Genomic DNA, 7,977 nt, shown 5'->3' with positions numbered 1-7,977 from the left:
AGGCACCCTGGTTGGGAAACTGTGATTGGTGATTTACATGTTTTAGGCCCTTAGCCGCTTATCAGAATACCCAATGTAGCCCTGCACAAATTATGGACATTACTGATATGACTTCAGTGATCCCCCGACTTACGATGGCCCCGACATACGATCATTTCAACATACGATGACCTTTCAGAGGCAGCATCAACATACGATGCTATTGTATGTCAGGGCCATCGCATAAACGGCTATCCGACAGCGCAGACTGCTTTAACTGCTGCCAGATAGCCGTTTAATGTGCCCCTGTGAGTGTCACTCATCTGTCCCCGCCGCTCCAGACTGTCCTCTTCATGCTCCGCTGCATAGCCGTCGCTCTACTTTGTCGTCATCACGTCGCCGCACAAGCCGTCCCGTCATCCAATAGGGGCGACATGATGACTGCGATGGAGAGAGACGATCCATGGCAGTGGTGACTGTCCGGAGCGGCGGGGACACGTGAGTATAACTTTGTCTTTTATTATTGCACGGATCCCTCAACATACGATAATTCAAGTAACGATGGTTCATTTGAAACCAATTACCATTGTATGTTGAGGGATCACTGTACTGTACTGAATACATTAATGCTATCTCTTATTTCTTGGCAGCAGTTTAGCGCCACCATTTTGCCAGATGTGCACAGCTGAGGTCACTGTGTTCGTGTTATCTGAGCTCCCAGAATGCACTGCTTAAGAGTTGTTGCAAGTTACTTGAGTTCTTAAGGATACTCTCATCTAGGTGCGATATACGAATGTGTCTTCCAGCTGCCATCTGGACATTTCTGTAACTCCCATAGGCTTAAACAGTAAAGCAGTCATAAATTTCCCATATGATACATGGGGTCTAGCCTGGCATTAAAGGAGAACTCCAGAATATAAAAATTGTCCCCCATACTGCCGGCAGTAAAAAAATAAAGATGTGTACATACCTTCCTTCGCTCCCGCTGGGCCTCCGGTAATCGGCTCCGGTCTCCGCCGCGATCCTCTTCCTGGTTGCCGGTGGTCGGCGAGACATGCTGTACTCAGCCAATCACCGGCCGCAGCGAAGTCCCGACTCGGCCGGCGATAGGCTGAGCTGCAGGTGCCGATGTAGTGAAGAATTTTGTTTCTTGAAGTGTTCTCACACTGCCGCTCAGCCTATCGCCAGCCGAGTCAGGACTTCGCTGTGGCCGGTGATTGGCTGAGTACAGTATGTCTCGCCGACCACCGGCAACCAGGAAGAGGATCACGGCGGAGACCGGAGACGATTACCGGAGGCACCGGGGGAGCGAAGGAAGGTATGTACATCTTTATTTTTTTACTGCCGGCACTATGGGGGACAATTTTTATATTCTGGAGTTGATGGAGCCAGATGTGTCAAAGATGGGAACATTTTCTTTTAAGGGCCGGTTCACACTACGTTTTGTAGTGTACAGGAACTGGATATGGCTGGGGGGGAGCGAAAACCGGGCGCTCCCGTATCCCAGCTGGACCCAGCCTGTATGTAATGCATTTTAATGAGCCAACCAGAGTCAAACGCTGACTCCGGCCAGCTCATTTTTGCCCCATATACGGTTCTCTAATCAAACCTAAAACCGTGGTATACCAGGGTTTTAGGTCCGGTCACAAAACCGTATATGGGGCAAAAATGAGCCGACCGAAGTCAGCGTTTGACTCCGGTCGGCTCATTGAAAATGAATAGGGTTCTAGCATTGCTGGGATACGGGAGTGCATGGTTTTTGCTCCCCCCCCAGACGTATCCGGTTCCTGTACACTACAAACGTAGTGTGAACCCAGACTTAAACAGGTTTTATTGTTTACATACTATTAACATAGATAATAGTAGGCTTTTCAGGTTACTTAAAGGATCTACGGATGGAAATCACTCTGAAGACTCCTGCACGGTGAGATGAGGTAGTAGGTTGTTTAGTTTTAGGGTCACACCCACCGATGGGAGATAACTATACAATCTACTGTCTTTCCCAAAGTGGCAGAACTACGACTACCTTGCTCCTGATCACCTTCTCAAGTCATCCTCTCAAGTAAAATGTACCATAATGTCTTTCGGCGTTCTCTCATGTTGCTTTATTGGGGTGAGGTAGTAGATTGTATAGTTGTAAGGTAGTGATTTTTACCTTGTTTTGGAGATAACTATACAATCTATTGCCTTCCTTGAGGAGCAGAATTGCATCCAGAAAGAGCCAAATCTGTTTAAAAGGGCACGGCCTCCTTGTTTTTTAGAATTTGCTGTCATATTGCGCCCTCTGCTGCACAGTTATGGCAATAGTTTTCGAATGCGTAAATAATACATTGTACAGTTGTTACTATTCTGTACTTTTGTCATGTTAAAGTGCTAAGTGAAATTATTTTGATGTGCACAACCACCAGCCATAATATTAAAACACCCTTGTAGCACCAAAACCGCTCTGACCCGTTGAGGCATTGATTCTACACGACGTGTCAAATATCACAGGTCACCTCTAAAGACATTGGTATCCGATCTTTTAAAGAATTATTGCAGAATTTTGTTTTTTCTTCATTCTTTGAGCCCATGATGCCAAGTAGTAATACTGTGTAATATGCTTCTATTACCTTTGTGCGCTGCTTTGTCCTGTTTTTATTTATTTATTAAAACAGAAACCCACACAGACCCCCGCCCCATTCCCCAAAACACAAGTCCCCAGTCCACCATAGGATCAAAGGGGTATTCCACCCCTAGACATCTCATCCCCTATCCAAAGGATAGGGGATAAGATGTCTGATCGCGGAGGTCCCGCCGCTGCACCTGGCGTTCGTTAAGAGCAGCGGTTGCAGCTCCCGAGGCTCATGACATCACGGCCACGCCCCCTCAATGCAAGTCTGTGGGAGTGACCATAACGTCGCGAGGGGCATGGCCGTCATGTCACGAGCCTCCCTCCGCCCTGCATCGCCAGTCAACTGGCATGGAGCGAAGTTCTCTCCGTGCACCAGTGACTGGGGTGCTGCAGCTGCGTTTTGGATAGGGGATAAGATGTCTAGGGGAGAAATACCCCTTTAAGTCCATCAAGTTTGACTCATCACCGAAATGAAAGTAGGGCAAACATGAACTGTATACCAGGCAGTACAGAAATAGAAACATAAAATTGCTAACAAATCAGCACAGAGTATTTATTTTTCTAAAGGTCCGTCAAGCACATCATTCAATTATTAGAAAACAAGGTATAATGTGTGGCATCACATAGCACGACCGTGTAGTATACAGGCAAGGTTGAGCGTGACACCCCGCTGGCCAGAGAGACCCCCCCCCCCCCTCCCCGCAACAAACCCTGCAAAACCTAGTCCTGTTTACATTGACAGTACCCACACCTGGAAGTGCTGCAGTAGAACTCTCTTTATTTTACAGTTGTCTCTGACATTTCCCAGCATCCAATCACAGATCACCTTTCATATCTTTAACATACATTTACGTCCTGTGTATGACCGCGAGCATTGTAGCGGTGCTTGCGTCATAAATGGCAGGTTCCGGCTGCTAGCTATCGCGTGGATGTCCGCCATTAACCCCTCAGATGCCGTGATCAGTACAGATCACGGTATCTGCGGCAGTGCACATGTTAAAATAGATGTTCGGATCACCCGCAGCGCTGCGCAGGGAACTGATCATCTGTAAGGCTGGGTCCACACTACGTTTTGTCCCATACGGGAGCGCATACAGCAGGGGGGAGCTAAAACCTCGCGCTCCCGTATGTGACCGTATGCGCTCCCGTATGCCATTCACTTCAATGAGCCGACCGGAGTGAAACGTTCGGTCCGGTCGGCTCATTTTTGCGCCGTATGCGCTTTTACAACCGGACCTAAAACCGTGCAAAATGTGCAAAATTGTGGTTGTCATTTAAATTTTCTCCCTAAAAAAATAATTTGAGTTTGCCATACATTTTATGGTAAAATGAGAGGTTTCATACAAAGTACAATTGTTCACGCAAAAAACAAGCCCTTATATGGGTCTGTAGATGGAAATATAAAAGTTATGGATTTTAAAAACTAAAATAAATTTACTCTGGTCCTTAAATGGGCACTGTCAGATACAAAAACGTTTGATATGCTCTAAAGCATGCAAAACCAATTAGGTTTTGCAATTGCCTTCATTAGAAAATTTCTGGTATTTCATACTGAAAAAGCCAGTCAAACAACTGCCCCCCCCCCCCCCCCGCCTGCTTGGACACATACTAGTCCTGCTGTGTCCATGCGTCATCACCTAAGTCATGGACACACTTCCTTGATCAATGAACTGCAGCAGCTTTTGCAGGTCCAGAGACCTGCCGTCGCTGCCGGCTTCTCTCCCCCTGCCTTTCCTGGGGTCTAGAGCCCTGCTGCCACCGCTTCTCTCCCCCAGACTCTAGACGCCACTGCCCCATTGCCTCCCCAATCCCCCGTTTTATGATTACCTGTTGCCGGGCTTGAGTCCGCGCTGCTTCTGGCTCGGGTCCGCGCTGCTTCTGGCTCGGGTCCGCGCTGCTTCTGGCTCGGGTCCGCGCTGCTTCTGGCTCGGGTCCGCCGTCTATGCGTCGTTGCTATGCGCTGCGAGGCGCAATGACGAGTGATGCGATGTCACTCGTCATTGCGCAGCGTATGGCAACGACGCATAGACGCCACACCGGTGCCAGAAGCAGCGCGGACGAGACCCCGGCAACAGGTAATCATAAAACCGGGGATGGGGGAGGCAATGGGGCAGCGGCGCCGATAGCCAGGGCGAGAGAAGCGGCGGCAGCAGGGCTCTAGACTGCCTCTCTCCCCCTGCCTTTCCTGGGGGCTTCTGCGGGGTAAGATACAGTGTATCGGGGTATATACATGCGCGCACACACGCACCCTCATTTTACCAAGGATATTTGGGTAAAAACTTTTTTTTTTTTTTACCCAAATATCCTTGGTAAAATGAGGGTGCGTGTTATAGGCCGGTGCGGGGTATACCCCGATAAATACGGTATTTTGTATATAACTTTGCATCATGATCTCAAAGGCTGAAGAAAACAAAAATCTTGGAATACCCCTTTAAATCCTGTGAGGTATGACCTCCTCTATGGGTTGGGATAGCAGCACATCTTACAGATAATTGATCAAATAGAGACATATGGCCAATTCAACACTTTTTATCTTGTTCCTCAAACCATTCCTAATAGTTTTTCAAGTTTGTCAGGGCCCATTTTCTGCTGCAAAGAAACCATTGCAATTAGGTGTGTACTTGGTCTGCAACAATGTTTGGGTAGGTGGTACATGTCAAAGTAACATGTTTTCCTAACAGAACATTGCCTGGAACATCACAGTACCTCTGCCCAGTTTGTCTTCTCCCATTTGTGCATCCTGAAGCCATGGGTTTCCCAGGTAAGTGAGGTTTTTCCACCTGGATATCTACATGATGTGAAGGAAAATGTTCTTCCTCAGATTTGGCTCCCTTCTTTGATCTTGGTATAATCCACTTTTGTTAGATACGAACTCCCCACAAGAACTTTCCTTCTGGAGATGCTGACCCAGTTATTTAGCCCAGTGGTCTCCATACTGTGATCCTTCGAATGCTGCGAAACTACAACTCCGCTGGCTGTCCAGGTATGCTGGGCGTTGTAGTTTTGCAACATCTGGAGGGCTACAGTTTGGAAACCATTGCTCTAACCATTACAATTTGGTCTTTGTCATATCTTTACACTATGCATTCACTCCGCTTACAACACATCAAATTCAAGTATTTTGTACTAGTTTTTTTTTGTTTACTTTTATCATCGTCCTGACCTGGAAATATGGTGGATTTTCTAGGAAGAGGTAGAAAATTGTGTAGCTCTAGGGCTGTGATTTTGCCCAAAAGAGAACTATACAACCTGCTGCCTTTCTTAGAGTTTATCATGGCAGCAGGATGATTTTCATCTAATAATAATGTTGTGGAGTATATGGTAGGAAGTACATGTGTAAAATGTTTCATATTTTACTTTGTTTGAAAATTAGGATAAGGCTACGTTAACTATAAAATGCAATGTGCTTGAATAAAAGGAACTTAATGTAAATGTAAGGTGTTCTGTGATTTATGCTGCGTTCACATAAAAAATGCTCTGTGTGTAAGTGACGTGTTGAACTTAAAGGGGTTATCCACCATAAGGGGATTTTAGTACATGCCTGGCAGACAGTAATGGACATGCTTAGGAAGGATCTGCGCTTGTCTTGGGGCTAAATGGCTATGTTTTAAGATTACCATAATACTGTGGCTAGCTTTTTGTGAACTGGTATTTCCTGTTTCAGTTTTCTTTTGCCTACAAATCCCATAATTCCATTTTCCTCCCTCCCACACATCAGCCACCCCAGCCATTGAAACCTAAATGAGCTGCATCCATTCAAAAGACCTGTGGTTTTCAATCGGGGTGCCTACAGCTGTTGCATTAGTTGCAGATCTCTCTCCCACCAAGCGATCGCTCCACCCATTGAAGCAGACAGGCTCCCTGTCATCAGCTGACTAGTGAGTCAGGTCTTGGCCGCATTGCAGCCCGGGAATAATCGGAGACAGCAGTCATTTTGTATGCTGTTAAAAATAAATATTGGGGTGTAAATCACAGAAGAATTGAGAAAACCATCACACACAGGTACAGACACTATATTATGAACTACACTAACTTTGCAGCCCCTGTAGCATAGTCAAATAAAAAAAAATCCTGGAATACCCCCTTTAATGGGATTTGTAAAAACCCAGCTTTATTATCACAGTAGCCATGGCTAAAGCAGTGTGTTCTGTGATATATCTATACTGGAGAATAGGACCTCCAACCACTCTTGCAGTTAAAGGGTTTTCCTAGTAAGCAAAGTTGGTAAGTTGAAGTGTACCCCATACAAACTAAAGTACAGATGTGCTGCTTTTCAAGTAATGTATATATATCACTGTACTTCTGTACTGTTCTCTTTTTTTCCCATTAGTCTGATCACTTTTTTATTTCCTCTCTAAACTATGGCCATACTGTTGTCACAGAGCACGCATTCCCACAAGCCTTATTTCTTGCATGCACAGTGGAGACTTTCTACCAATATCCCCCATTTCAGCAGAGACCAGGTTCTGTGGTAACAGAGGCTGTGGCGAAGTGAGGGAGGTAAGTACAGGCTTTTTTAAAATTATTTTATCAGACAGCCTGGAGGCATTTATTTAATGAAATCGTGCCAGGCAACATTAAGACATTCCCACCCTATGACATATCTTCACATCATGGGCGGGAATATAACACAAATCAATACAAAATATGGTAACTCGAAACTGTCACTATTAATCTACCAGTCTTAATAATGTTTACAATGATACCGACTTTAAATGGGCGCTGTCAGATACAAAAACTTTTTATATGTTGTGCATCTTGGCAAAACATTACCATTTCTAAAATACTTAATAAGGAATGTTATTTCCTTTTTCTTTATAGAAATCATGGCTTTGTCATAGCTGAAGCACAGGCATGGACAAAGTCCAGTAAGAGAGGGTGTGCTAACACTCCTCTCTGCTCTCTCCTGTCTGATAGGACTCCTCTGTGCTCTCTCTCCTGTCTGATAGCACTCATCTGTGCTCTCTCTGCTGTCTGGTAGCACTCCTCTGTGCTCTCTCATGTCCTATCGGACAGGAGAGAGCACGGAGGAGTGCTATCGGACAGGAGAGAGCACGGAGGAGTGCTATCGGACAGGAGAGAGCACGGAGGAGTGCTATCGGACAGGAGAGAGCACACGGAGGAGTGCTATCGGACAGGAGAGAGCACACGGAGGAGTGCTATCGGACAGGAGAGAGCACACGGAGCACACTCCTGTGTGCTCTCTCCTTTCTGATAGGACTCCTCTGTGTGCTCTCTCCTGTCTGATAGCACTCCTGTGTGCTCTCTCCGGTCTGATAGGACTCTTCTGTGCTCTCTCTCCTATCAGACAGGAGAGAGTACAGAGGAGTGCTAGCCCACCCTCACTGGACTTTGTCCTTGCCTGTGCTTCAGCTTGAACATGG

At 46.2% G+C, this 7,977-nt stretch overlaps 1 long non-coding RNA gene across 1 annotated transcript in view; it reads left to right on the top strand.

The window, feature by feature from the left end:
• The first annotated feature begins 4,705 nt into the window (after positions 1 to 4,705).
• Positions 4,706 to 7,977, top strand: part of LOC130275820 (uncharacterized) — a 156,114-nt gene continuing 152,842 nt past the window's right edge. Inside the window, exon 1 of the long non-coding RNA XR_008844910.1 lies at positions 4,706 to 5,354. This is a non-coding gene — a long non-coding RNA (uncharacterized LOC130275820). The remainder of the gene's footprint in view (positions 5,355 to 7,977) is intronic.

Source organism: Hyla sarda, chromosome 6 (assembly GCF_029499605.1).
Source record: "Hyla sarda isolate aHylSar1 chromosome 6, aHylSar1.hap1, whole genome shotgun sequence".
In the NCBI taxonomy this organism is placed as follows: Eukaryota; Metazoa; Chordata; class Amphibia; order Anura; family Hylidae; genus Hyla; species Hyla sarda.
This window is presented reverse-complemented; position numbering and strand designations above follow the sequence as displayed.